This window comes from Chlorocebus sabaeus, chromosome 6 (assembly GCF_047675955.1).
Source record: "Chlorocebus sabaeus isolate Y175 chromosome 6, mChlSab1.0.hap1, whole genome shotgun sequence".
In the NCBI taxonomy this organism is placed as follows: Eukaryota; Metazoa; Chordata; class Mammalia; order Primates; family Cercopithecidae; genus Chlorocebus; species Chlorocebus sabaeus.
Window position 1 is genome coordinate 59892915 of NC_132909.1, and position 27973 is coordinate 59920887.

Below are 27973 nucleotides of genomic sequence, written 5' to 3' on the forward strand. Positions count from 1 at the left end.
AAGACAACCTAGGTGATGGGTAGATAGGTGCAGCAAACCACCATGGCACACGTTTACCTATGTAACAAGCCTGCACATCCTGTACATTTATCCCGGAATTTAAAATAAAATAAAAATACAAAATAACTAGCCAGGCATGGTGGTGCACACCTATAGTCCCAGCTACTTGGGAGGCTGAGGCAGGAGGATGGCTTGAGCCCAGGAGTTTGAGGCTGCAAGTGAGCTATGAATGTGCCACTGCACTCAAGCCTGGGAGACAGAGCAAGACTTTGTCTCAAAAAAAAAAAAAAAAAAAAAAAAAAAGGGGGGGGGGGGCTGAGTACAGTGGCTCACTCCTGTAATCCCAGCACTTTGGGAGGCTGAGGTGGGTGGAGCACCCGAGGTCAGGAGTTTGAGACCAGGCTGGCCAACATGGTGAAACTCCGTCTCTATTAAAAATACAAAAGTTAGCCAGGCACGGTGGTGGGCTCCTGTAAGCCTAGCTACTCGGGAGGCTGAGGCGGGAGAATAGCTTGAACCTGGGAGGTGGAGTTTGCAGGGAGCCGAGATCACGTCACTGCACTCCAGCCTGGGCGACAAGAGTGAGACTCCGTCTCAAAACAAACAAAAAACAAACACATAAACAACAAATAAAACAAACAAAAAACCCAAAGGAAATTGATGAGAAAAGATATGTGAAAATATGTCTATTTCGGGATATGCTGTCTTTTCCATTTGTCTTAGGCTCCAACGTGGTTTCACATGACACTTTTTCAAAATTGTTACAAATACTTGTATCTATGTATGGGGTACATGTGGTATTTGTTATATGCATGGAATATATAATGATCATATTTAGGTATTTGGGGTGTTCACAACTTAGACTATTTCTCATTTCTATATGTTGGGAACAATTCAAGCAAGGCCTGTCTTCTAGCTGTTTTTTTGAGACGACGTTTCGCTCCTGTTGCCCAGGCTGGAGTGCAGTGGCGCGACCTCGGCTCATCTTAGCCTCCGCCTCCTGGGTTCAAGTGATTCTCCCGCCTCAGCCTCCCAAGTAGCTGGGATTACAGGTGCGCACCACCATGCCTGGCTAATTTTGTATTTTTAGTAGAGACAGGGTTTCCCCATGTTGGTCAAGCTGGTCTCAAACTCCTGACCTCAGGTGATCCGCCCGCCTCAGCCTCCAAAAGTGTTGGAATTACAGGCATGAGCCACCGCGTCTGGATGGGTGCCTGCAATCCCAGTATTTTGGGAGGCCGAGATGGGTGGATCATGAGGTCCAGAGATCGAGATCATCCTGGCTAACGTGGTGAAACCCCGTCTGTACTAAAAAATACAAAAAGTTAGCTGAGTGTGGTGGGACGTGCCTGTAGTCCCAGCTACTCAGGAGGCTGAGGCAGGAGAATCGCTTGAACCCAGGAGGTGGAGGTTGTGGTGAGCCGAGGTCACGTCATTGCACGCCAGCCTGGGCAACAAGAGTGAAACTCCATCTCTCTCTCTCTCTCTCTCTCTCTCTCTCACACACACACACACACACACACACACATTTTATTAAATAGAGATGAAGCCTCGCTATGTTGCCCAGGCTGGTCTCGAACTCCTGCCCTCAAGGAATTCTCCTGCCTTGGTTTCCCAAAGTGTTGGGATTATATTTTGAAATATACAATACATTGTTGCTAACCACAGTCACCCTATTCTGCTATCAAACATTAGAATGCATTCCTTCTGTCTAACTGAATGTTTGTACTCATTAACTCACCTCTTTTCATTTACCCCCACTCAACCTACACAACCTTCCAGCCTCTGATATTGATCATTCTACTCTCTACCTCCATGAGATCAACTCTCTGGCTCCCACATATCAGTGACAACACGCCATATTTGTCTTTCTGTGTCTGGTTTATTTCACTTTTTCACTTAATATAATGACCTCCGGTCCCATCCATTTTGCTGCAAATGACATTTTATTCTTTGGTATGGCCAAATCATATTCCATTGTGTATTTAACACTTTCTTTTTTTTTTTTTAAGACAAGGTCTCACTCTGTCGCCCAGGCTGGAGTGCAGTGGCATGATCATAGCTCACTGCAGCCTCAACCTCCCAGGCTCAAGCGATCCTCCTGCTTTGGTGCCCGAAGTAGCTGGGACTACTGGTGTGTGCCACCAGCCCCGGCTAACATTTTAATTTTTTTGTAGAGTTGGGGGTCTCACTATGTTGCCAGGCTGGTCTTGAACTCCTGGGCTCAAGCGATCTTCCCGCTTCAGTCTCCCAAAGTGCTAGGAATACAGTTGTGAGCTACTGTGCCCCGCTCAAGTTCTATAAACAGTCATTCCTCTTGGGGAATGCCAGCGGGGAGAGCCTGGAGGAGGGCAAGCAGGGAGATGGAGGTTTCTCTGTGTCCTGCAGGGCAGGCCACTGGAGCCCGGAGGATGAGCAGGGAGGTTCCTGCAGGGATGACTGGAACCCTGGGGAAGTTTATCTTGGATTTTGGCCAGCAGCTCCAATCACGGGGCTCAGGTGGGGCAGCAAGGACACAGTGTCAGTGCTGGACGAAGTCCCTGAGGTCGTAGAATATGGTGCCTCCATCTTCCTTTCAGGGCTGTGTGCTGCTTTTGGAGAAATACAAAGTGTTTCCCAATATCCCCAAGGGAGCTTGTGAAAAATGAAGATTCCAGGCCTGTAATCCCAGCATTTTGGGAGGCAGAGGCAGGAGAATCACTTGAGCGCTGGAGTTCAAGACCAGCTTGGGCAACATAGCAAGACCCCATCTCTAACAAAAACATTAGCCAGGACCAGGCGCGGTGGCTCACGCCTGTAATCCCAGCACTTTGGGAGGCCAAGGCAGGTGGATCACCTGAGGTCAGGAGTTCAAGACCAGCCTGGCCAACATGTTGAAACTCCGTCTCTACTAATACAAAAATTAGCCGGGCGTGGTGGTGGGTGCCTGTAGTCCCAACTACTCGGGAAGCTGAGACAGAAGAATCACTGGAATCTGAGAGATGGAGGTTGCAGTGAGCCAAGATCGTGCCACTGCACTCTAACCTGGGCGATAGTGCGAGACTCCGTCTCAAAAAACAAAAACAAAAACAAAAAACAAAACAAAACAAAAAAACAAAAAAACAAAACAAAAGACAGATTGCAGGGTCCAGTTCCCTATAGGATTCTGGTTCATTCCGTCTGGGTTGGGGCCCAGGAATTTGTAGATCCAGGGCCATGAGTTAGGAAACTGAGAAACCTTGGAAATGATGAGACAGGCTTGGGCAAGTGATCTTAGGGGGCAAGTGACCTTAGGTTTCACCTCTCTGAGACCCAGTTTCCACCTCTGTAAAATGCGGATAGTAATCTCGCCTTCTGGCCTTATGCAGCGGGTTCCACGAAAGGGAGCCTATAAAGTATTCAAGAAAGCGGCGCAGCAGTTACGATCACTGACATTCTTCCTCCTCAAATGAGCCCCTGGAGCTGGCATGCAGGATTCGAACCCGCTTTCCTAGCGCGGGATTCGAACTCGCGAAACGCCTCGCGCCTTCCTGACGTCACGAAGTCACCCCTGGAAAGCCGCTCGTCGCCCCGCCCCCGGCCCCGCCCGCGCCCGGAGCCCCGCCCCGCTCTCCTGGCGCAGCCTACCCCGCTGCCTGCCCCACGCCCCGCCCCCGCTCCGGCCTCCCGCCGTCGGGGCTCGCGATTGGTCGTGCCGGGACGCCAGGGCCCGCCCCCCGAGTGTCGGCCCCGCCCCCGCAGAGGGGAGCGAGCGCTCGCGGGCCGGGGCGGCGGGTTCGGCTGCGCGGCGGGGCTGAGGCGGCCGCGGGGCCCGAGCGCAGGTAAGGGCTCCCGCGTTTCGGGCCAGGGGAAGTGAGGGCGCGGCCGGCGTCCCGGAGAGGGGACTGGGACGGCTCCGAAATGACTGCGGACCGAGTTGGGGGTCGGAGTTGGCTGAGGAGGGGGCCTGGGGCTGGGGACCCGGGCTGCAATTGGAGGCTGGGATTGGAATTGGGGATGGGGTGCGCTTGGGGGTCGGAGTTAGCTGGGGAGGGCCTGGGGCTGGAGATTGGGACTGCACTTGGGGCTCAGGGCTAGCTGGGGAGGGGGCGGGAGTTGCAGGTCGAGGTTAACTGGGGACGGGGCAGGAGGTGCAGATGGAGGTTAACTGGGGAAGGGTTGGGTCCGGGCACTGGGACTCCACTGGGGATCACGGCTAGCTGGAGAGGAGGCCGGAGTTGCAGGTTCAGGTTCGCTGGGGAGGGGGCTGGAGGTGGGATTGGAGGTCTAAATTAGCTGGGGAGGGGGCTGAGCGTGAGATGGGGGTCTGAGTTAGCTGGGGAGAGGGCCGGAGTTGCAGGTCCAGCTCAGCTGGAGAGGAGGCTGTAAGTGGAACTGGAGGTCTGAGTTAGCTGAGGAGGGGGCTGGGGGTGAGACTGGACGTTTGAGTTATCTGGGGAGGGAGCTGGAGCGGCAGGTCGAGGTTATCTGGGGATGGGGCTTGGAGTAGGATTGGAGGTCTGAGTTAGCTGGGGAGGAGTTTGGAGTGGCAGGTCGAGGTTAGCTGGGGAGGGGGCTTGGAGTAGGATTGGAGGTCTGTGTTAGCTGGGGAGGAGTTTGGAGTAGCAGGTCGAGGTTAGCTGGGGAGGGGGCTTGGAGTAGGATTGGAGGTCTGAGTTAGCTGGGGAGGAGTTTGGAGTAGCAGGTCGAGTTTAGCTGGGGAGGGGGCTTGGAGTAGGATTGGAGGTCTGAGTTAGCTGGGGAGGGGTCTGGAGTTGCAGGTCCAGGTTAGCTAGGAAGGGGCTGGTGGTGGAATTGGAGGTCTTGAGTTTGCCGGGGAGAGAGCTGGGGTGGAACTGGAGGTCTTGAGTTTGCTGGGGAGGGGGCTAGAGTCGCAGGTCGAGGTTAGCTGCGGAGGGGGCTTGGAGTGGGGTTGGAGGTCCGAGTTAGCTGGGGAGGGGGCTGGAATTGTAGGTCGAGGTTAGCTGAGGAGGGGCTGGAGGTGGAATTGGAAATCTGAGTTAGTTGGGGAGGGCGCTGGAGGTGTAGCTGGGGATTGAGATTAGCTGGAGAGGGGAACAGGGGTTGAGTCAAGGGTCAGCTTATTTGAAGAGGGAGCTGGGAGGGGGGTTGAGGTTTGCAGGGAGCTGGGGAGGGGGCTGGGGATGAAGTTTGAAGTGGGGTTCATTGGAGAGGGGGCTGCAGAGGGAATTAGAGGTTGAGGTTGTCTGGGGAGAGGACTGAGGAATGGGGTTGGTGAAGATGGAGGGCGGTGATTGACGGCCCAGGGGTTAGGCTTAGCTGAAAAGGAGCAGAAGAACAAAGTTGGGGTGAGCCAGAGAGTGGCTGGAGCATACAGGTGGGGGGCCAGGCTTGTTCCAGAAGGGGTCTGGGGGCTTTCAGGGGAAATGGGGAGCTTGTGAGTGCGTGGGGTGGAGGGGGGTTCAGGGAGAAGGAAGTTAGGGTGAGGTAGTGAGAAAGGCGGTGGGAGTAAGGTCCCAGGCTGGAGATAACCTGGGGGCAGGTGTTTTGCTAGACATTAACTAATTAGGAGGAAAGCGGGGTGTGGGGAGGTGTCTCAGGTAGGATCCAGTTAAAGGGAATCTGGAGAGGACTCACCCCTCTGCTTTTGGGGGAGATATTAATTGTTTGCTCTAGAACCGGGCACGGAGCAGAACCCCCCTGGGAACAGTGAGCTGAAGGAGACGGGAGTTTGGAATACTTTTTGAGGTTTATTTCTAGGATATAGGGTGCCAAGGAGAACGCTTCAGGAAGGAGAAAGGCTCCTGTCGGTGACTGAATTTTTCAGGAACTAAAGTGGGAGTTTTTGGGACGGTGATATTGAGCGACGTGGGTGGTACTTTATTTTTCCTGGGGAGCGGGGGTTGCTAGGGGCTGGGAGGTGGGCGGTGGAAGACAAGCTTGATGAACAGAGGCAGCGGATTCCCAGCTAAGCGTCTTCACACGGTTGCTAGGTGTCAGCGAGGCAAATGCCAAGTTCACAAACTTGTTCCCATCGTGGGATGCTGCGATCTTGCCCTGAGGGAGAGTCGGGGGCCTCTGGGAGATGCGCCTGTGTGTTCCCACCCGGCCTCTCGCTGCTGGGCTGTATCATCTTTTGAAGGTGTTGTTGACTCCCCTGCAAAGCGGGAATAATAAAAACGGTAGCATGTGCCTCTCAGGGTCGAATTACGGGATGTATGCGTGGAATATTTCCTAGCACGTAGCCAGGGTACCTGAAGCATGGAGAATAATGTACTCGATCCAGTTTTTTTCTTGGGTGTGTTTGGAGGTAGAGGAGTGGGATGCCTGAGTTGTCACAGAGGAGAGGAAAGGAAGTGACTGGAACTTGACTCTAGTCCTGCAACCTTAGGGGCATACATCAGGGTCACCCCCAGAAGCTTTCAAAAATAATCTGCATGGGTGGTTGTGGTGGCACATGCCTGTAATCCCCACGCTTTGGGAAGCTGAGGTGGGTAGATCACCTGAGGTCAGGAGTTCGAGACCAGCCTGGCCAATAGAGTGAAAACCTGTCTCTAGTAAAAATAGAAAATTTAGCTGGGCATGGTGGTGTTTGCCTGTAGTCCCAGCTACTTGGGAGGCTGAAGCAGGAGAATGGCTTGAACCCAGAAGGTGGAGGTTGCAGTGAGCCGAGATCGTGCCACTGCACTCCAGCCTGGGCAAGCGAGAGAGACTCTGTCTCAAAAACAAAAAACAAAAAACAAAAAACAAAAAAAAAAAACTCCAACAACAACAAAAATATGTCTTCTTCTTATTATTATTACTATTATTTTGAGATGGAGTCTCAAATATGGAGCCTGTCTCCATATTATTAAAAGTGAGTAAAAAACGGAAAAGAAAGAAGACGTTGTCCACACCTGGTGGCAGGAGATACTCAAGGCTCGTTAAGTAACAAATGCACCTGTTTAAGAGAAGGCTGCCTGGGTCATTCTGATGTAAGGGTGCTCCGTAAGGAACCACATCCAGCTGTGATTATACGCTCGAAATGTTGAGTTTACAACTTCAGTGTATGGGGTGCGTTTGGTCTCTCTATTCCAGTGCTGTGGACATTTGGGGTCTGATCTCATTCTCTGGGGTGAGGCCTTCTGGGCACTGCAGGGTGCTGAGCAGCGTCTCTGGCCTCCACCCACTCCACACCAGGAGCTCCCTGCATCGTGACAACCACAGATGTCTCCAGACATCACCCAGTGTCCTGTAGGGACAGAGACACTCCAGTGTGGAGCCCTTGTTATAGACAAAACTGATTTATTTTCTCCTTTAACGACCTCATCTCCCCTTTGACGTGCGTGAAGTGGGGCCATTCAGAATTGGGGATTGTTTTTAAGTCATTTAGTGCTATCGTTTTGAGAGGGGAGAAGTAAGGTCTCACTGCTTTTAGAAAACACTAGAAATGCCTACTTATGGTCGGGCGCGGTGGCTCACGCCTGTAATCCCAACACTTTGGGAGGCCGAAGTGGGTGGATCACTTGAGATCAGGAGTTCGAAACCAGTCTGACCAACATGGTGAAACCCCGTCTCTACTAAAAATACAAAAACTAGCCAGGTGTGGTAGCATGCACCTGTAGTCCCAGCTACTTGGGAGGCTGAGGCAGGAGAATCACTTGAACCCAGGAGGCAGGGGTTACAGTGAGCTGAAATTGCGCCACTGCACTCCAGCCTGGTGACAGAGTGAGACTCTGTCTCAAAGAAGAAAAAAAAAAAAAAGGGCTACTCATTTCTAGGTGGGTCTTTTAGGTGGCTTTTGAACACTTAATACTGATTTAGAAGATGGGATGAAGTTGTCAGTTACAGGCATTGGAAGATGACAATGTTTGCAATGTGCTTTCTCGGTTTTAACCTGGAGCATGAAGCTTCCAACGTAGCTTGAATTCTGCAGGTGCATCTTGATCTCACAGAGCTTTATTTAGAAAACATCCTTTGACTGAGGCCGTTATTTTCTGTTCTTGTTTCATGCTTAATAAACCCTGGGGCCCCACTGCTTGACAGCAAAGAGAACTAAACACGAATTACCCTCACGCGTAGACGATTCAGCTTCATGTTTACTGAATGGAGGCATTTTTCTTGTTCACCGAGTAGTAGTGGGAAACACTCCTTTCTTCATTCAAGGTGTTATTCAGATTTTTTCAGTTGTATCTGGAAGCAGCAATGGTCTTTAAAATCATATCCACTGAGTCATTTGTATTTTTGAAGATGCTTCATGGTTTCTTACAAGAAGGTCGTGCCTGGTCTCTAGGGCCTTGGGAGCTGGTGCGTGCGTGCTTTCTTTCTCTCCCTTTCTTTCTCTCTCTTTCTTTCTCTCTCTCTCTCTCTCTTTCTTTCTTTCTTTCTCTCTCTCTCTTTCTTTCTTTCTTTCTTTCTTTCTTTCTTTCTTTCTTTCTATCTTTCTTTCTTTCTATCTTTCTTTCTTTCTTTCTTTCTTTCTTTCTTCTCTCTCTTTCTTTCTTTTCTTTCTCTTTCTTTCTTCTTTCTCTCTTTCTTTCCCCTCCCTCCCTCCCTCCCTCCCTCCCTCCCTCCCTCCCTTCCTTCCTTCCTTCCTTCCTTCCTTCCTTCCTTCCTTCCTTCCTTCCTTCCTTCCTTCCTTTTCTTGAGATGCAGTCTCTCTCTGTCACCCAGGATGGAATGTGATGGTGCAATCTTGGCTCACTGCAACCGCCGCCTCCAGGGCTCCAGCGATTCTCCTGCCTCAGCCTCTCGAGTAGCTGGGACTACAGGTACCCACCACCACACCCAGCTAATTTTTGTATTTTTGGTACAGATGGAGTTTCACCATTTTGGCCAGGCTGGTCTGGAACTCCTGACCTCTGGTGATCCACCCGCCTCGGCCTCCCAAAGTGCTGTGGTTATAAGCGTGAGCCACCACGCCCGGCCTGTCCTTTTTATTTGAGATGTGGTCTCGTTCCATTGCCCAGGCTGGAGTGCAGTGGTGCAATCTCGGCTCACTGCAACCTCCGCCTTCCAGGTTCAAGCGATTCTCCTGCCCCAGCCTCCCGAGTAGCTTCCATTACAGACATGCACCACCATGCCCGGCTAATTTTTGTATTTTTAGTAGATTCGGGGGTCTCACCATGTTGACTAGGCTGGCTTCGAACTCCTGACTTTAGGTCATCCACCCACCTCGGCCTCCGAAAGTGCTGGGATGACAGGCGTGAGCCACTGTGCCCAGCCGCTGTGTCCTTTCACGACTGATTTCTGCAATTTGGCGTCCTTGGTGATGTCGGGCGCCTCCCCCCGCTCAGTGACATTTCTTGACTTCCCTTGTCACTGCTTTTTACACATGCCCTCTTTGGCCTGGCCTCTGTCTCTTAAGAGTTAGAGAAAAGTGTTCATGGTTGACGTCACCCAGGAGACCTTACAGATGAGTGTGAGCGCTGAGGAGATGGGTTGACCTCTCCTCAGTCACACAGCAGCCCCCGAGGAGTCACTCCTGTCCTCCTCCTCCTCCCCCATCCTGTGGCGTGAGTGGGCCACGCTCTGTCTGTGTGGTTCCTCCCCCACATCCGCTCCTGACACGGGTGGGCAAGGGGGCTTTGCGGGCAGCTCTGAGACGCTTCCACGAACAGTTACTTGAACCTCGTAAAAGGAAAAGTCTTACTGCTTTTTATGACAAAAATCGAGGTATAATTTACACTTCATAACATTCAGTCCTTTTAAGGATACAATTCCATCTTTTAAATAAGTTTATGAGCTGTGCAAACATCCCTATAAGCCCCTTTCAGAACATTCCTGTGATCCCAGCACTCTGGGAGGCTGAAGGGGTAGGATCACTTGAGGTCAGGAGTTCGAGACCAGCACGGCCAACATGGCGAAACCCCATCTCTACTAAAAATACAAAAATTAGCTGGCTGTGGTGGTGAGTGCCTGTAATCCCAGCTACTCAGGAGGCCGAGGCAGGAGAATCGCTGGAACCCGGGAGGTGGAGGTTGCAGTGAGCCAAGATCACGCCACTGCACTCCTGCCTGGGCGACAGAGCAAGACTCTGTCTCAAAAACCAACCAAACAAAAAAACATTCCCTCACCCAGTAAAATCCCTTTGTCCCCATGAGGGGGACTGTCCACCCCCTCCCCCAGCCCCGGCACTCACGCCTCTCCCTCCTGTCTCTGGACCGGCCTGTCCTAGACATTTCAAAGAAATGGGTCACACCCTGTGTGGCCTTTTGTGTCTGGTGTCTCTCAGTGCGTGTGACATCCTCAAGGTGCATCCATGCTGTGGCCTGCGTCAGAGCCTCGCTCCTTTTCAGGGCTGAGTTGTGTTCTGGTGCGTGGACAGGCAGCGCTGTGCTCATCCACCCATCCAGCAACACACGCCCGGCTGCTTCTGCCTTTGGGCGATGGAGCGTGGTGCTGGGATGTAAATGGCTTTTTCCTGGGCGCAGGCAGCCCACTGTACTGAAGCTTGGGATGTTTGTTTAGGGGTGCTTTCTTTCCTTCCCTCCCTCCCTCCCTCCCTCCCTCCCTTCCTTCCTTCCTTCCTTCCTTCCTTTCCTCCCTCCCTCCCTCCCTTCCCTTCCTTCCTCCCTCCCTCCCTTCCTCCCTCCCTCCCTTCCTTCCTTCCTTCCTTCCCTCCCTCCCTTCCCTTCCTCCCTCCCTCCCTCCCTCCCCTTCCTTCCCTCTCTCCCTCCCTCCTTCCTTCTCTCTCTTTCTTTCTTTTGCTCTGGCTGGAGTGCAGTGGTGCAATCTCAGCTCACTGCAACCTCCGCCTCCCGGGTTCCAGTGATTCTCCTGCCTCAGCCTCCCGAGTAGCTGGGATTACAGGCGCCCGCCACCACACCCGGATAATTTTTGTATTTTTAGTAGAGACAGGGCTTCACCATGTTGCCCAGGCTGGTCTCGAACCCCTGACCTCAGGTGATCCGCCTGCCTCGGCCTCCCGAAGTGCTAGGATTATAGGCGTGAGCCCCCATGCCCGGCCCCTTCTGTCTCCTTTCTTTCCCGTCCCAGTGCTCCCTCTTGAGCTGAGAGCCTCATCATCTCTGGCGGGAGCCTCTGAGGTGACAAATTGGTCTCTGGTTTCTCTGACTCCAGCAAGACCTTCCTAGTAAGCTTCCTGGGCACTGATCAGACGGTAACTTCCCTGCCCCCTACCAAGTGAGCACCCGCACGATGGCACCCCAGTTCCTCATGGGGTCTTCACAGTCCTGCATGGCCCAGCCCTGCCCTCTGAGCCTTCAAGTGCCCCCCACTTGGCTCCATCCACCTCCCCAGTGCCCCTGCGTTTCCTGGACGCTGCCGTTGCTGTCTCCTTTGTCTGAAACGCTCCTTCCTTCCTTCCTCTATCCAACAAAGGCCCGTTGTGTGCCTATTTTAAGCCTCAGAACTGGTGCCAGGCCCTGGGAGCGCCACGTGAATGAGGCATCTGTGTGCTGGTGTGGGGGCCGTGGAGATGGCAGCCCGGGTCAGAGGGGCCTGAGCCCAGGGTGGCACAGAGGTGGGGGCCTCAGGCCTGCGTGTTCTGGGAGCTGTGTAGGTGCAGGGGTGATAAGAAGTCGTCCAGGGGGGTAGAGAGGGGGCTGAGGAAGGTCCAGACGGGAGGCCACGGGGAAGCTTTGAGCAGAATACTAGTTTGCCAGGGAATGGATTGGTGGAGACTGGCCCATCTTGGTGGGTACACAGAGGGCGCTAGGTCTCCCTATGCCACTCACCACACATTTTCTCAGCCTGACTCACTGCAGCCTCAAACTCCGGGCTCAAGCAATCCTCCCACCTCAGCCTCCCAGAGTAGCTGGGACTGCAGATGCACATCACCATGCCCAGCTAATTAAAAAAAAATTTTTTGTAAACATGGAGGTCCCCCTGTATTGCCGAGGCTGGTCTCGAACTCCTGAGCTCGAGTTCGATCCTACTCTGTCATGGTCTGAGTAGGATCATTCTCTGGGGTGGGGCCGTCCTGAGCACTGCAGGGTGCTGAGCAGCGTCCCAGGCCTCCACCCACTTCTTGCCAGGAGCACCTCCAGTTGTGACTACCACAGATGTCCCCAGACACAGCCCCGTGTCCCTCAGGGAGCAGATCACATCCGGGCTAGGGGGTTCCACGGACCCCAGGAGACTCTGCGTCCCATGATCCTCTGCCCTGCTGAGGTCCCAGGAGGCTGCACACGTTGAAATCCACATCCTGAGTGGGGAGGGAGAGAGGAGGTGAGTCCCAGGAGCTGGGGGTCCCCCTGGTTTACACCGACTGCCCCGTTGGGAGTTTATTCTGGTGTCCAGTGTGATCAGGAGGCCGACTTGATCTTCTCCCAAATAATGTAGGGGCTCCCTCTTGGCACTGCAGATGGGGGGACCGGATTGTCCTCTGGGGTGGCGCCGTCCTGCGCACTGCAGGGTGCTGAGCAGCGTCCCTGGCCTCCACCTACTCCACGCCAGGAGTACCCCTGAGCTGTGACAGCCACAGATGTCCCCAGACATTATCCCCAGTCATCTGGGGTTGAGAACCACTGTTCTGTATCAGGCTATGGTAGAACAGATCCTTTAAACTAAAACTGTTTTTTGTTTTTGTTTTCTTCCCCTAAAAACTATAGTTGAACTAGTTCAGTGCCATTCCCTGCCAAAAAAAAAAAAAAAAAAAGGCAACAACAAGAAAAAACTCCCCAAAATGTAGATTCCTCTAAAAATGGTGTCCCCCATTCCAAATAGCCTTGACATTTCTGACCCAAATCCCCTATGCTGACCCCACCTTAGAATCTCAAATGTAGCCCAGCCCAAGAGAGAGAAGGAAGAGAATTTTATCCTCAAACAACCAAGATTTCTTAGGCACGGAGACATTTCAAAGTCAGAGTCATTTATTTTACAGACATTTATGAACGTTCACAATACAACATTAAGTGTCTGATACTGTGTCGGGTGCTGGGGTTACAAAATGAAGACAGGGACCTTGACCTCTGAGAGCCTCCAAGAGGAGGTGGCATTTGATTAGAGACTTGTGGGGGCGGGTGGGTAGAATGTGGGCATTCATTCTTTAACCCTTGACACATTTATCTGGTGCTGTCTCTGTCTCATGTCTGGCCATGCCCTAAATCAGAGCTTGTCCCTGGGGGTGATTCTGGCCTTCAGGGGACACTGAGTGATATCTGGGGACATTTGTGGCTGTCACGACTGGCGCTGCTCCTGGCATGGGATGGGTGGATGCCAGGGACGCTGCTCAGCGCCCTGCAGTGCCCAGGATGGCCACACCCCAGAGAATGGTCCAGAGCCCCGATATCCACAGTGCCCGGGGGGGACCCTGGTTTGCAGAAATGGCTACCTTTTTGGAATTTCTGTACAGTTACTCTTTGGAGGATGGTAAAGTAGAAAAAGATTACCTTTGATGTACATTAATTAGTTGAAAGTCTGCTTTTCTTGGCCGGGTGCGGTGGCTCACGACTGTGATCCCAGCACTTTGGGAGGCCGAGGCGGGCGGATCACGGGGTCAGGAGATCAAGACCATCCTGGCTAACAAGGTGAAACCCTGTCTCTACTAAAAGAACAAAAAATTAGCTGTGCGTGGTGGCGGGCACCTGTAGTCCCAGCTACTCGGGAGGCTGAGGCAGGAGAATGGCGTAAACCCGGGAGGCGGAGCTTGGAGCTTGGAGTGAGCCAATATTGCACCACTGCACTCGAGCCTGAACAACAGAAGGAGACTCCATCTCAAAAAAAAAAAAAAAAAAAAAAGTCTGCTTTTCTTTTCTTTCTTTCTTTTTTTTGTTTTTTGTGGCAGAGTCTTGCTCTGTCACCCAGGCTGGAGTGCAGTGGCGCAATATTGGCTCACTGCAACCTCCACCTCCCTGGCTCAAGCAGTTCTCCTACTTCAACCTCCGGGGTAACTGGGACTACAGGCACACATCAGTATGCCCAGCTAATTTTCTTTTTTAAAAATTTTTGTAGAGATGGGGTACTGTTGTGTTGCCCAGACTGGTCTCAAACTCCTGGGCTCAAGCGATCCTCCCGCCTCAGCCTCCGGAGTAGCTGGGACTGCAGGCGCACGTCACCGCATCTGGCTAATTTTCTGTAGAGATGCAGTCTCACTTCGTTGCCCAGGCTGGTCTTGAACTCCTAAGCTCAAGTGATCCACCCGCTTTGGACTCCCAAAGTGTTGGGATTTCAAACGTGAACCACTGTGCCTGGCTGAATGTCTGCTTTTCTTTTTAATGAGATAGGGGCTTACTCTGTTACCCAGGCTGGAGTGCAGTGGCACAATCACAGCTTACTGCAGCCTTGAACTCTCAGGCTCAAGTGATCCTCCTGACTCAGCCTCCCAGATAGCTGAGACCACAAGCATGTACTGCCACACCTGGCTAATTGTTGTATCTTTTGTAGATTTGGGGTCTTGCTATGTTGTCCAGGCTGGTCTTGAACTCCTGGGCTCAAGTGATCCTCCTGCCTCAGCCTCCCAGATAGCTGAGACCACAAGTATGTACCACCACACCTGGCTAATTATTGTATCTTTTGTAAAGTTGGGGTCTTGCTATGTTGTCCAGGCTGGACTTGAACTCCTGGGGTCAAGTAATTCGCCCACCTCAGCCAGCCCAAGTTCTAGAATTACAGGTGTGAGCCACGACGCCGGTTTTCATTGTTCATTTGACCTTTGTTGACAAGGCCAAGACCGCTGCCTCTAGCCTTCTTAAAAAAACCTCCCTAACTTGATGGACAACAAAGCCAGGAGGAATCAAAGAAAAGAGGTGAATCCAGCCAAGTTCAAATGCAGATGTCCTGGCAGAGTCTGCTGGCACAGAGACGGCTGTGGCTTCAGAGTGGTTGGAAAATAAGGCCTGGACTTTGCCGGCCTTGCCAGTGCCCAGTCGTAGGAGGAGCCTGGGACCACCACTGTCATGAATGACCACAGACCGGGTGGCTGAAATAACAGAAATGTATTGTCTCGTGGTTCCGGAGACCAGGAGTCTGAAATCACAGTGTCAGCAGGGCTGCGCTCCTTCTAGAGGCTCCGGGGGAGTCTCCCTGCCTCTCCCGCTCTCCAGGGACTCCGGGAGTCCTTGGCTTATGGCTTATTGATCGGATTTCTGCCTCTGTCACCACAAAAGGCCTTCTCCCTGGGTGTCTGTGGAAATTTCCCTCTTTTTTTTTTTTTTTTTTTTGAGATGGAATCTTGCTCTGCTGCCCAGACTGGAGTGCAGTGGCGTGATCTCAGCTCACTGCAACCTCCGCCTCCCAGGTTCAAGCAATTCTTCTGCCTCCCGAGTAGCTGGGGTTACAGGCGTGTGCCACCACACCCAGCTAATTCGATGTTTTTAGTAGAGACGGGGTTTCACCATGTTGGCCGGGCTGATTTTGACTCCTGACCTCAGGTGATCCTCCCACCTCGGCCTCGCAAAGTGCTGGATTACAGGTGTGAGCCACTGCACCTGGCCGAAATTTCCCTCCTCTTGTAAGGTCAGTCTGGGTCAGCACTTTAGGAGGTCAAGGCGGGTAGATCGCTTGAGCCCAGGAGTTTGAGACCAGCCTGGGCAACAGGAAACAATCCCATTGCTACCAAAAAGACATAAATTAGCCGGGCGTGTTGGCATGCGTCTGTGGTCCCAGCTACTCAGGAGGCTGAGGTGGGAGGATCGCTAGAGTCTGGGAAGTCGAGGCTGCAGTGGACTGTGATTGTGCCACTGCACTCCAGCATGGGTGACAGAGCAAAAGCCTGTCTCAAAAAAAAAAAAAAAAAAAGAGGCCATTGGTCGTTGGATTTAGGGTTCATTCTAATCCTGTGTGACTGCATCTAAATTGATGACATCTGCAAAGACCTTGATTCTAAATAAGCTTCCAGGCCCAGGTGTGCGGGGTTGGGTCATGGACCGTTCCTTTGGAGGGGTTCACAGTGTAACCCCCAACGCCTTCGTCCCCTGCGTGCGGTGAGAGTCAGGCTTTTCCCGGACTGTGTGATCCCAGGTGCTAAATCCCTTCCTGCTTCCCCCTCCTCCCTCCTGCCTTTTCCCAGCTACAGAAAAATTACACATGCACCATCCCACAACCAGTGGAGAACTCTGTGCCTGCAGGGGCCCCTGGGAGCACAGGAGGCTGCAGAAGGAAGTGGGAATTTTGAGTTCATGTCCCTCCCAGAAGCACCCGGGGGCAGGGAGGCCACAGGTGACCACGCAGCCCCCCGAGAAGTGCCCCGACCACTCCTGGTCTGTAAAACAGGGTGGGAACGCCTGGCCCTGGCCACGTCCAGCAGGGATGCACTGGGAATTGTAAAGCACTTTGTAAATATTAAGTGTATTGTTATTGAAGTGGTGAGACCTGGATAAAGTAGGATCTCTCGCCCCTGGGCACTGTGGGCATTGGGGCTGGATCCTTCTCTGGGGTGGGGCTGTCTTGGGCATTGCTGGGTGCTGAGCAGCGTCTCTGGACTCCACCCACTCCATGCCAGGAACTCCCCCGTCATATTGCCCAGGGCTCCCCAAAGGCAGAGACGTCCCTAGTTGAGAATCACTGGTCTAAATAATTTCTTTTTCTTTTATTTTGATTTATCTTAATTTTTTATTTTTTAATATTTTATTTAATTTTAATTTTATTTTATTTTGAGACGGAGTCTCGCTGTGTCTTCCAGGCTGGAGTGCAGTGGCGCAATCTCAGCTCACTGCAAGCTCTGCCTCCCAAGTTCACGTCATTCTCCTGCCTCAGTCTCCCAAGTAGCTGGGACTACAGGTGCCCGCCACAATGCCCAGCTAATTTTTTTTTTTTTTTTGTATTTTTAGTAGAGACGGGGTTTCACTGTTTAGCCAGAATGGTCTCGATCTCCTGACTTCGTGATCCGCCCGCCCTGGCCTCCCAAAGTGCTGGGATTACAGGCGTGAGCCACCGCGCCCGGTCTGTTTTATCTCAATTTTTTTGAGACAGAGTCTCGTTCTGTTGTCCAGGCTGGAATGCAGTGGTACGATCTTGGCTCACTGCAACCTTCACCTCCTGGGTTCAAGCAATCCGCCTGCTTCATACTCCTGAGTAGCTGGTACTACAGGTGTGCACCACCATGCCTGGCTAATTTTTGTATTTTTAGTAGAGAAGAGGTTTCACCATGTTGGCCAGGCTGGTCTCAAACTCCTGACCTCAAGTGATCCTTCCAACTCGGCCTCCCAACGTGCTGGGATTACGGGCATGAGCCACTGCGCCCGACTCTTTTCCTTTTATTATTATTTTTAATTTTTATTTTTTTGCAGAAAGAGTCTTGCTGCGTTGCCCAGGCTGGAGTGTAGTGGTGCAATCTTGGTTCACTGTAGCCTCTGCCTCCCAGGCTCAAGTGATCCTCCCACCTCAGCCTCCTGAGTAGCTGGGACTATAAGTACGTAACACCACGTCTGGCTAAGTTTTCCATTTTTAGTAGAGATGGGGTCTCACCATGTTGCCCAGGTTGGTCTCAAACTGCTGAGCTCAAGCAATCCTCCAGTCCCGTCCTCCCAAAGTGCTGGGATTACGGACGTGCGCCACTGAGCCCAGCCTAAACCATTTCTAATAAGATTTTATGATTCTGTGATTGCATTAAAGTACAAAGATACTTTTGGGTTTTTAAATAGACTTTATTTTTTTAGAGCTATTTTAGGATTACAGCAAAATTGAGCGGTAAGAACAGAAAGTTCCCATACACCACCCCCTGCAACCCACATACACAGCCTCCCCCACCACCAGCACCCCGTACCAGAGTGGTGCATTTGTTATCATCACCATGGATGAACCCACGTTGACACATCATTGTCACCCAGAGTCCCCAGGCTCTATTGGAGTTCACTCTTGGTGTTGAAGATTCTATGGGTTTGGAGAAGGGTGTGAGGATATGTGTCCACCATTGTAGTATCCTATAGTTTCACTGCCCTGGCTGGGCGCGGTGGCTCACACCTGTAATCCCAGCACTTCGGGAGTCTGAGGTGGGAGGATCACTTGAGGTCAGGAGTTCGAGACCGGCCTGGCCAACATGGTGAAACCCCATCTTTATTAACAACACAAAGCTTAACTGGGCGTGGTGGTGCGTGCCTGTAACCCCAGCTACTTGGAAGGCTGAGGTGAGAGGATTGCTTGAGTCTGGGAGGTGGAGGCTGCAGTGAGCCGAGATTGTGCCACTGCACTCCAGCCCGGGTGACAGAGCAAGACCTTGTCTCGAGAAGAAAAAAAAAAAAGAACTGAGCCAACAGGTTGAAATTGAAAACCTCAGGTGGATTTGGAATCAGAGAATCTTAGAAATGCAGCTGAGGAAGGGGCTTGGAGCACGTCCAGTCCAGGAGTCAGTAACCATCGCCCTTGGGCCACCTCTGGCCTACAGCCTGGTTTTATATATGGCCCGTGGGCTAAGAATGATTATCTCATTTTTATTTTTATTTTATTTTACTTTTCTGAGACAGAATCTCATTCTGTCGCCTAGGTTGGAGTGTGGTGGCGCGATCTTGGCTCACTGCAAACTCTGCAGTGAGTTTGGTTCAAGCCATTCTCCTGCCTCAGCCTCCCGAGTAACTGGGATTACAAGCGCCCGACGCCACACCCAGCTAATTATTGTATTTTTAGTAGAGATGGGGTTTCGCCATGTTGGCCAGGCTGGTCTCAGACTCCTGACCTCAAGTGATCCTCCCGCCTCAGCCTCCCAAAATGCTGGGATTACAGACGTGAGCCACCACGCCCGGCCTCCCAAAGTGCTGGGATTACAGACGTGAGCCACCGCGCCCGGCCTCCATTTTTAAATGATTGGGAGAAAAAAGTCAAAGGTAGCCTCCCTTCTGCCCGCCGCCAAAAGAAGCAAAAAAAACAAAAGTCAAAAGAAAAGGCCATGACACATGACAATTATATGGCATTCCGATTTTAGCGTCCAGAAATAATGTTTTATTGGCACACAGCTCTGGGCACTCTGCTACCACGGTGTAGTTAATCACTGCCACAGAGAGTGGCTCCACTGCAAGGCTGAAAACACCGGGTGTCTGGACTCTTACCGAAGAAGCGTGTTGGCCCTCGAGTTCATCTCGCGTGCTTTACGGTTGGCAAAACGGAGGCCTGACGGTTTCACGAGTTAGTGGTCGTGCTGGGACTTGATCTTGGAACTTTGTACTTTAGCATTTGTCATGTCATTTCAGCCTCTGTGTTGTCAGAGCTCTAACAGTTAACATCGGAGAATTGCATCTAGTGTAGAGATATATATATAATTTAAAAATTTTTAAAAAAATTAAAAAATTAAAAATATATGTATTTTTCTATTTTTAATATATTTCATATTTTTGCATATATTTTATATATTATATATTTTGTATATATTTAAATATTTTAAAAAATATTTTTTAAATGTTTAAAAAAGATATATATACGTATTTTTTTTTTTTTGAGTTGGAGTCTCACTCCGTAGCCCAGGCAGGAGTGCAGTGGTGCCATCTCGGCTCACTGCAACCTCTGCCTCCCAGGTTCAAGTGATCCTCCTGCCTCAGCCTCCTGAGTAGCTGGGATTACAGGCATCCACCACCACACCAAGCTAATTTTTGTATTTTTAGGAGAGACGGGGTTTCACCATGATGGCCAGGCTGGTCTTGAACTCCTGACCTCAGGTGATCCACCCGTCTCGGCCTCCCAAAGTGCTGGGAGGCCCACCAAGCCCGGCCCAAATATGGTCTTGTTAGGAGCTTATATTCCTATAGCCTCCATGATGAGGAGGGTTTAATGATTTGGGAACAATTATATATAATTATTATTTTTTCCCCTATAGCCTGGTGCTATGTATAGTATGATGGGCATTTTGGTTTTTTTCTGCATTATTTTTATTTTTGTTTAATTTTTTCTCATCTATTTATTTTATGTATTTATTAGGTTGGTGCAAATGTAAATGTGGTCTTTGCCATTAAATTTTTTTTTTTTAATTTAAATTAAATTTTTTTTTTGAGACAGTCTTACTCTGTCACCCAGGCTAAGTGCAGTGGCATGATCATGGCTCACTGCAGCCTCCAACTCCCGGGCTCAAGCGAGCCTCCCACCTCAGCCTCCTGAGTAGCTGGGACCGAAGGCACGCAATACCACGGCTGGATAATTTTTGTTTTGTAGAGATGAGGTCTCACTATGTTGCCCAGGCTGGTCTCGAACTCCTGAACTCAAGCGATCCTCCAACCCCAGGCCCCCAAAGTGTTAGGAGGACAGGCGTGAGCCACTGCGCCCGGCTAACAGTGGGTTCCTTTCTGTTAACTAAACTCCACACTTTATTCAAATATCATTAAACTTCCCCTAATATCCTTTCCTGCCCAAGGACCCCATCAAGAATCCCACCTGACGTTTAGCTGGCTCGTCTCCGGGACTTTCTCCGGGTTGGGACCATGTCTTAGACGTTCCTTGCTGGGACCATGTCTTAGATGTTCCTTGCCTCTCATGACCTGGACGGTCTTAGGAGGACCGGCTGGGTAGTGTGCAGACTTCCTTCTGATCTAGGTTTGTCAGATATTTCTCTCGTGATCAGACCAGGGTTGCGGGTTTTGGGAAAGAACACGAAGGGGTGAGATGCCCTGTTGCTCTCTCTTTCTTGGGGGTCCTTGAGACCCTGGTGACTTCCTACTGGTGCTGTTAACCTGGTCCTCCCAGCCCAGGTGGCCTTAGCCCACCTGCCAGCTACTGTGAGGTCATTCTTGCTGAGGGAACTCCCCACCTCCCCAGAGCACTGATACCAACTCCATCCTTCGTCTTGCAAACTTTGCTTTTCATCTTCGCGTCATGATTTAAGCTTCTTGGCCTGGCTGGTGGCTCACTCCTGTCATTCCAGCTCTTCTTTCTTCTTTCTTCTTCTTCTTCTTTCTTCTTCCCTTCTTCTTCCCTTCTTCCCTTCCTCTTTCTTCCTCCTCCTCCTCCTCCTCTTCCTCCTCTTCCTCTTCCTCCTCCTCCTCTTCTCCTCCTCCTCTTCTCCTCCTCCTCCCCCTCCTTCTCTTCTCCTCCTCCTCGTCCTCCTCCTTCTCCTCCTTCTCCTCCTCCTCCTCCTCCTCCTTCCTTTCTTCTTCTTCCTTCTTCTTCTTCTCCTTCTTCTCCTTCTTCTTCTTCTTCTTATTATTTTTGAGACAGAGTTTCACTCTTGTTGGCCAGGCTGGAGTGCAGTGGTGTGATCTCGGCTCACCACAACCTCCACTTCCCAGGCTCAAGCGATTCTCCTGCCTCAGCCTCCCAAGTAGCTGGGATTACAGGCATGTGCCACCACGCCCAATTTTGTATTTTTAGTAGAGACGGGTGTTCTCCATGTTGGCCAGGCTGGTCTCGAACTCCTGACCTCAGGTGATCCACCTGCCTCGGCCTCCCAAAGTGCTGGGATTACAGGCGTGAGCCACCACGCACAGCCTAATCCCAGCACTTTGGAAGGCCAAGATGAGAGGATTGCTTGAGCCTGGGAGCTTGAGACCAGCCTGGGCAACATAGGAAGACCCCATCTCTACAAAAAAGAGGAAAAAATTAGCTGAGTGTAGCAGCGCATGCCTGTGATCCCAGCTACTTGGGAGGCCGAGGCAGGAGGATTGCTTGAGCCCAGGAAGTTGAGGCTGCAGTGAGCCAAGATCATGCCCCTATACTCCAGTGTGGGTGACAGAGCCAGACCTTGTCTCAAAAAAAAAAAAAAAAAGGAAAAAAAGGAAACTTCTCTTTTGACCCCACCCCACAAAGGGATCGTTTCAGGGTGTTGGAAGCGCGTCGTCTTCCCCATCTTGGCAGCAAACGCTGAAGACAGCCCGGGAGAGACATCTCCCTTCTGACTGGAGACATATGCGTCCTGTCGGTCCCGAATGTGTTGGGGGGATTGGCCGGGATCCCGGTGCTGGAGACTGAAGCAAGCAGGCGCCCGGCCGGGGTGTTGAGCAGAGCTTTGCCTGAGATTCGACATTTTTAAAAAAGAGGGGAGGAGACCGGGCGCGGTGGTTCACGCCTGTAACCCCAGCACTTTGGGAGGCCAAGGTGGGTGGATCACTTGAAGCCAGGAGTTCAAGAACAGCCTGGCCAATGTGGTGAAACCCCATCTCTGCTAAAAATACAAGAATTAGCTGGGCGTGGTGGCGGGCGCCTGTAATCCCAACTACTCAGGAGGCTGAGGCAGGAGAATCGCTTGAACGCGGGAGGCGGAGGTTGCAGTGAGCCGAGATCGCACCATTGCACTCCAGCCTGGGCGACAGAGCGAGACTCTGTATCAAAAAAAAAAAGGCTGAGACAGAGACCACACACGGCTGGGAAACTGCCTGACCGCCGGCACTTTCCGCCCCCGGCCTCTGGGACCGCGGTGACACCCCTGGGTCCACGTTCTCGCGCTGATAAAGTGTCTGGGAAAAGCAGAGGATTGCTGGAAAGCAGGATATCAGTGGGGGCTGAGGTGGGGTTGGAGTGTCCTTGGAAAGCGAAACTGGGCCGGGACAGAAGGGCTCTGGAGAGAAAGAGCCCAGGCCCTCCTCTCTCGGGGACTGTGAATAGGGCCCTTTGTTTGACCAAGGCCCTTTTCTTAGTGGCCTCTTTTCACCGGGCCAACAACGGCAGGGTGTCGCTGGGTGTTCAAGGCTGTCCCCTGCCCACCAGGCCCTGGTCACGGGAGCAGGAGACCGGGTGGTCACGGATGTTACTGAGGATCTGACGATTGGCACACGCTGCACGGGACCTCGTTACTTCCCACCCTGTCCCCCGTCTCTGACTCTCGCCCACTTTGTTTTGTTTTGCCTCCCTTATTTCACTTTGAGACAGGGTGTCCCTCTGTCACCCAGGCTGGAGTGTAGTGGTGCGATCACAGCTCAGTGCAGCCTCTGCCTCCCGGGTTCCAGCCATCCTCCTGTCTCAGCCTCCCAAAGTAGCTGGGGCCACAGGTGCATGCCACCACGCCCGGCTGATTTTTAAACTTTTTTTGTAGAGACGGGGTCTTGCTATGTTGGCCAGGCTGGCCTCCAACTCCTGGGCTCAAGCTATCCTCCAGCCTCAGCCTCCCAAAGTGCTGGGATTATAGGTGTGACCCACTGCCCCCAGCCTTCTCTTCATTTTTCACTGTGGTAAATTACATGTAACGTAAAATGTCCCCATTTAACCATTTTTGGGGTACATTTAACCAGGGCTCCTCCAGCCTCGGCCTCCCAAAGTGCTGGGATTATAGGTGTGACCCACTGCACCCAGCCTTCTCTTCGTTTTTCACTGTGGTAAATTACATGTAACATAAAATTTCCCCGTTTAACCATTTTTGGGGTACATTTAACCAACCACTGTCCCCTCCAGAACTTTCTCATCTTCCCAAACTGAAACGCTGTCTTCATGAAGCGATCACTCCCCAGCCCCCTCCCCAGCCTCTGGCACCCCCATCCTACCTTTTTTTTTTTTTTTTTGAGACAGAGTCTCACTCTTGTCACCCAGGCTGGAGTGCAGTGGTGCAATCTCGGCTTACTGCAACTTCTACCTCCGGGGTTCAAGCGATTCTCCTGCCTCAGCCTCCCGAGTAGCTGGGATTACAGGTGTGCGCCACCACACCCATCCAATTTTTGTATTTTTAGTAGAGACGAGGTTTCTCCATGTTGGCCAGGCTGGTCTTGAACTCCTGACCTCAAGTGATCCGCCCGCCTCGGCCTCCCAAAGTGCTGGGATTACAGGCGCGAGCTGCCGCGCCCGGCCCCCATCCTGCTTTCCGTCTCTGTGAACCTGAGGGCTTTAAGGACCTCTTACGAGTGGATCACATAGGATGTGTTCTTCTGTGCCCTGGCTTCTCTCACTGAGACTGAGGTCCTCAAAGTACATCTGCACTGAGGCCTATGTCAGGACTTCCTGTTGTTGAAGGCTGGATCGTACTCCAGGGTGTGTGTGGACCACACTATGTTGATCCACGCTTCCGTCCAGGGCCATTTGTGTCGCTGCCACTTTGGGGTCTCCATCAATAGCAGTGTGTCAACGTTCACCATCAATAGCACTGGTGCGGGCTGGGCGCAGTGGGTCACGCCTGTCATCCCAGCACTTTGGGAGGTCGAGGCAGGCGGATCACAAGGTCAGGAGGTCGAGACCATCCTGGCCAACATGGTGAAACTCCGTCTCTACTAAAAATACAAAAATCAGCCGAGCGTGATGGCGGGAGCCTGTAATCCCAGGTACTCACGAGGCTGAGGCAGGAGAATCGCTTGGACCCAGGAGGTGGAGGTTGCAGTGAGCTGAGATCACACCATTGCACTCCAGCCTGGGAGACAGAGCGAGACTCCTTCTCAAATAAAAAAAAAAAAAAAAAAAGGTCAGGCTGGTCTCGAACTCCTGACCTCAAGTGATCCGCCTGGCTTCGGCCCCTCAAAGTGCTGGGATTACGGGCGTGAGCCACGGCGCCCGGCCCCACCATTTATTTTTAAACCCATAGACTTGCTGGTCGCGCTTCTGTGCCCGGTGGGACTTTTGTCCATTTGACACTGCTTCTGCAGCTTGGTCCCTTGGGGGCTGAGGGAGGATTTGAGCTCCTCTGGCCGATGCTGCCCACCAGCTCCCTGGCCAGCCCCTGCAGGAGCTCCTTTCTTGTTTCTGCACGGGCACCTCCCAGCAGCAAGCCCGTCCCTGCCCGAGCTGGTATGTCCCTGCGTAAGAGCCGGTCAGCCCCGGGCAGTTTTCTCACAGCTCAGTTCATTCCCCTCCCTCCTCCTCCAGGGTCTCTCTCTTGTTTTTCTCCTCACCTGGAATGCCCTCGGTTCAGGCTTTCACCATCTCCGCCTGCTCCGGCTCCCCCATTTCTTCTCCCTGTCTGATGTCACCTTGTGCTTCAGTGACATCTTGAAGTTTCCGGACTCCCACCCGCCTCCCCTCTGCTAGTCTTTATGGGAGCCGGCATCTTCTTCTTCAGCCTGAGCATTGTTTTTGTTTGCTTTATCTGTAGAAGAGGCTCCTACCTCAAGACCAGGTAAGAAGACCACACACAAGGCGTGGAGAGTATCTAGCAGCTATTCCGGGGAAAAGGGTCTTTTTTAAAAAATTAAGAGATGGGAGACTTGGCTGGGCGAGGTGGCCCACGCCTGTAATCCCAGCACTTTGGGAGGCCGAGGCAGGCGCATCACCTGAAGTCAGGAGTTCGAGACCAGCCTGACTTCCCACCCAGGCTGGCCTGGGACAACGTAGTGAGAAACCATCTCTATTTATTTATTTATTTATTTATTTATTTAGAGGTGGAGTCTTGCTCTGTCACCCAGGCTAGAGTGCAGGGGCATGATCTTGGCTCACTGCAACCTCTGCCTCCCGGGTTCAAGCGATTCTCCCGCCTCAGTCTCCCGAGTAACTGGGACTACAGGTGCGCACCACCATGGCGTTTGTATTTTTAGTAGAGACGGGGTTTCACCATGTTGGCCAGGCTGGTCTTGAACTCCTCACCTCAGGTGATCCACCCACCTAGGCCTCCCCAAATGCTGGGATTACAGGCTTGTGCCGCCGCACCTGGTCAGGAGTCCTTATTCACTGAGCCCAGAATGGAATCTTCTAGAATGCAGTGGACTGTCATTTGAATGCCTCCCTCACTCCCACAGTTGCAGCTGCAGATATCCCATCGCCCCTCACCCCAGGGCCACAATTACCCCCAGAGCAACCCCTGGTAGTGCCCCTGAGGCTCTGTCTTCAGATGAGGAAACCGAGGCTTGTGGCATGGAGTGGGAGACTTCACCAGATGGAGTGGCAGTAGGGGCAGGGACGACCCCTGCCTCCCTGTAACTATTTATTTATTTTTTTTGAGACGGAGTCTCGCTCTGTCGCCTAGGCTGGCGTGCAGGGGCACGATCTCGGCTCACTGCAAGCTCTGCCTCCCGGGTTCACGCCATTCTCCTGCCTCAGCCTCCCGAGTAGCTGGGACTACAGGCGCCCGCCACCACGCCCGGCTAATTTGTGTGTGTGTGTATTTTTAGTAGAGATGGGTTTTCACTGTGTTAGCCAGGATGGTCTTGATCTCCTGACCTTGTGATCCGCCTGCCTCGGCCTCCCAAAATTCTAGGTTTACATGCCTGAGCCACCGTGCCTGGTTTTTTTTTTGTTTTTTGTTTTTTGTTTTGTTTTGTTTTTTGTTTTTTTTTGGAGACTGAGTCTCCCTCTGTCGCCCAGGCTGGAGTGCAGTGGTGTGATCTCAGCTCACTGCAACCTCCGCCTCCCAGGTTCAAGTGATTCTCCTGCCTCAGCTTCCTGAGTAGCTGGGACAACAGGTGAGCGCTGCCATGCCTGGCCGATTTTTGTGTTTCTAGTAGAGACGGGGTTTCACTATGTTGGCCAGGCTGGTCTCGAACTCCTGACCTCGCGATCTGCCCGCCTCGGCCTCCCAAAGTGCTGAGATGACAGGCGTGAGCCACTGCGCCCGGCTCACTCTGTAGCTCTTTTATAAGACAGCTCTGTCTACGTTTTGCACAAACTCTTTTGTCTCCGTGATAGAACCAGCCACGTTTCCTTGCACATTTTTCCAGGTGAAACTCCAGCTTCCTTCTGACTGTGGAGTCGATTATGCCAGGCCTCCTCATGTTAAAAATTATCAACTTCAGGCCAGGTGTGGTGGCTCATGCCTGTAATCCCAGCACTTTGGGAGGCTGAGGTGGGTGGATTACCTGAGGTGAGGAGTTCGAGACCAGCCTGACCAACATAGTGAAGCCCAGTCCTTGCTAAAAATACAAAGTTAGCCGGGCATGGTGGTGCACGCCTGTAACCCCAGCTACCCGGGAGGCTGAGGCAGGAGAATCCCTTGAACCCGGGAGGCAGAGGTTGCAGTGAGCCAAGATGGCGCCACTGCACTCCAGCCTGAGCGACAGAGCAAGACTCCATCTCAAACAAAAACAAAGAAACAAAAGCTATGGGTTTCACTTGAAAACATGCTCCACGTCAGCCATCAGGGAAATGCAAATCGAAGCCATGGTGAGATACCACTTCACGCCCAGTAGGATGGCTAGAATTTAAAAAAAAAAAAAAAAAAACACAAGGGCTCATGGCGATGTAGAACAACATCGGGACCCCCATGTGTCGCTGCTGGGAATGTAACGTGGTACAGCTGCTCTGGAAACAGCCTGGCAGTTCCTGAAGTGGTTACATACACTGTTTCCATTTGGCCCTGTGAGTCCACTCCTAGGTGTACACCTGAGGGAAAGGAAAGCCTAAGTCCACACAAACACTGCACAAGAAGGATCTGGCCCAGTGAGGTGGCTCACGCTAGTGTTCCCAGCACTTTGGGAGGCCGAGACGGGTGGCTCACAAGGTCAGGAGATCGAGACCATCCTGGCTAATATGGTGAAACCCCGTCTCTACTAAAAGTACAAAAAATTAGCTGGGCGTGGTGGCGGGCGCCTGTAGTCCCAGCTACTCGGGAGGCTGAGGCAGGAGAATCGCTTGAACCTGGGAGGTGGAGCTTGCAGTGAGCTGAGATCGCGCCACTGCACTCCAGCCTGGGCAACAGAGCAAGACTCCGTTTCAAAATAAATAAATAAATAAATAAATAAATACATACATACATACATACATACATACATACATACATACTTTGGGAGGCCGAGGTGGGCGGATCATGAGGTCAGGAGATCGAGACCATCCTGGCTAACACGGTGAAACCCTGTCTCTACTAAAAATACAAAAAAATTAGCTGGGCATGGTGGTGGGTGCCTATAGTCCCAGCTAGTTGGGAGGCTGAGGCAGGAGAATGGCATGAACCCAGGAGGTGGAGCTTGCAGTGAGCCAAGATCGCACCACTGCACTCCAGCCTGGGTGACACAGCGAGACTCTGTCTCAAAAATATAAATAATTTAATAAAATAAAATTTAAAAAGTTGGAGACCAGCCTGGGCCACATAGTGAGACCCCCGTTGCTACAAAAAATAAAAATTAGCCAGGCCTGCTGGGGCACACCTGTAGTCCCAGCTACTCGGGAGGGTTAGACGGGAGGATCACCTGAGCTCGGGAGATGGAGGTTGCAGTGAGCTGTGATCCACCACTGCACTCCAGCCCGGGCAACAGAGCAAGACCCTGTCTCAAAAAGGAAACGAATGAGGTCCAAAGTTCAAGACCAGCCTGACTAACATGGAGAAACCCCGTCTCTACCAAAATACAAAATTAGCCAGGTGTGGTAACACATGCCTATAATCCTAGCTACTCAGGAG

At 52.0% G+C, this 27973-nt stretch overlaps 1 protein-coding gene across 1 annotated transcript in view; it reads left to right on the plus strand.

The window, feature by feature from the left end:
- Window positions 1-3703: 3703 nt before the first annotated feature.
- The window catches only part of GNG7 (G protein subunit gamma 7), a 205075-nt gene continuing 180805 nt past the window's right edge, over window positions 3704-27973 (plus strand). Inside the window, exon 1 of the mRNA XM_037994519.2 lies at window positions 3704-3800. The gene's annotated coding sequence lies outside the window, so the exon portion shown is untranslated. The remainder of the gene's footprint in view (window positions 3801-27973) is intronic.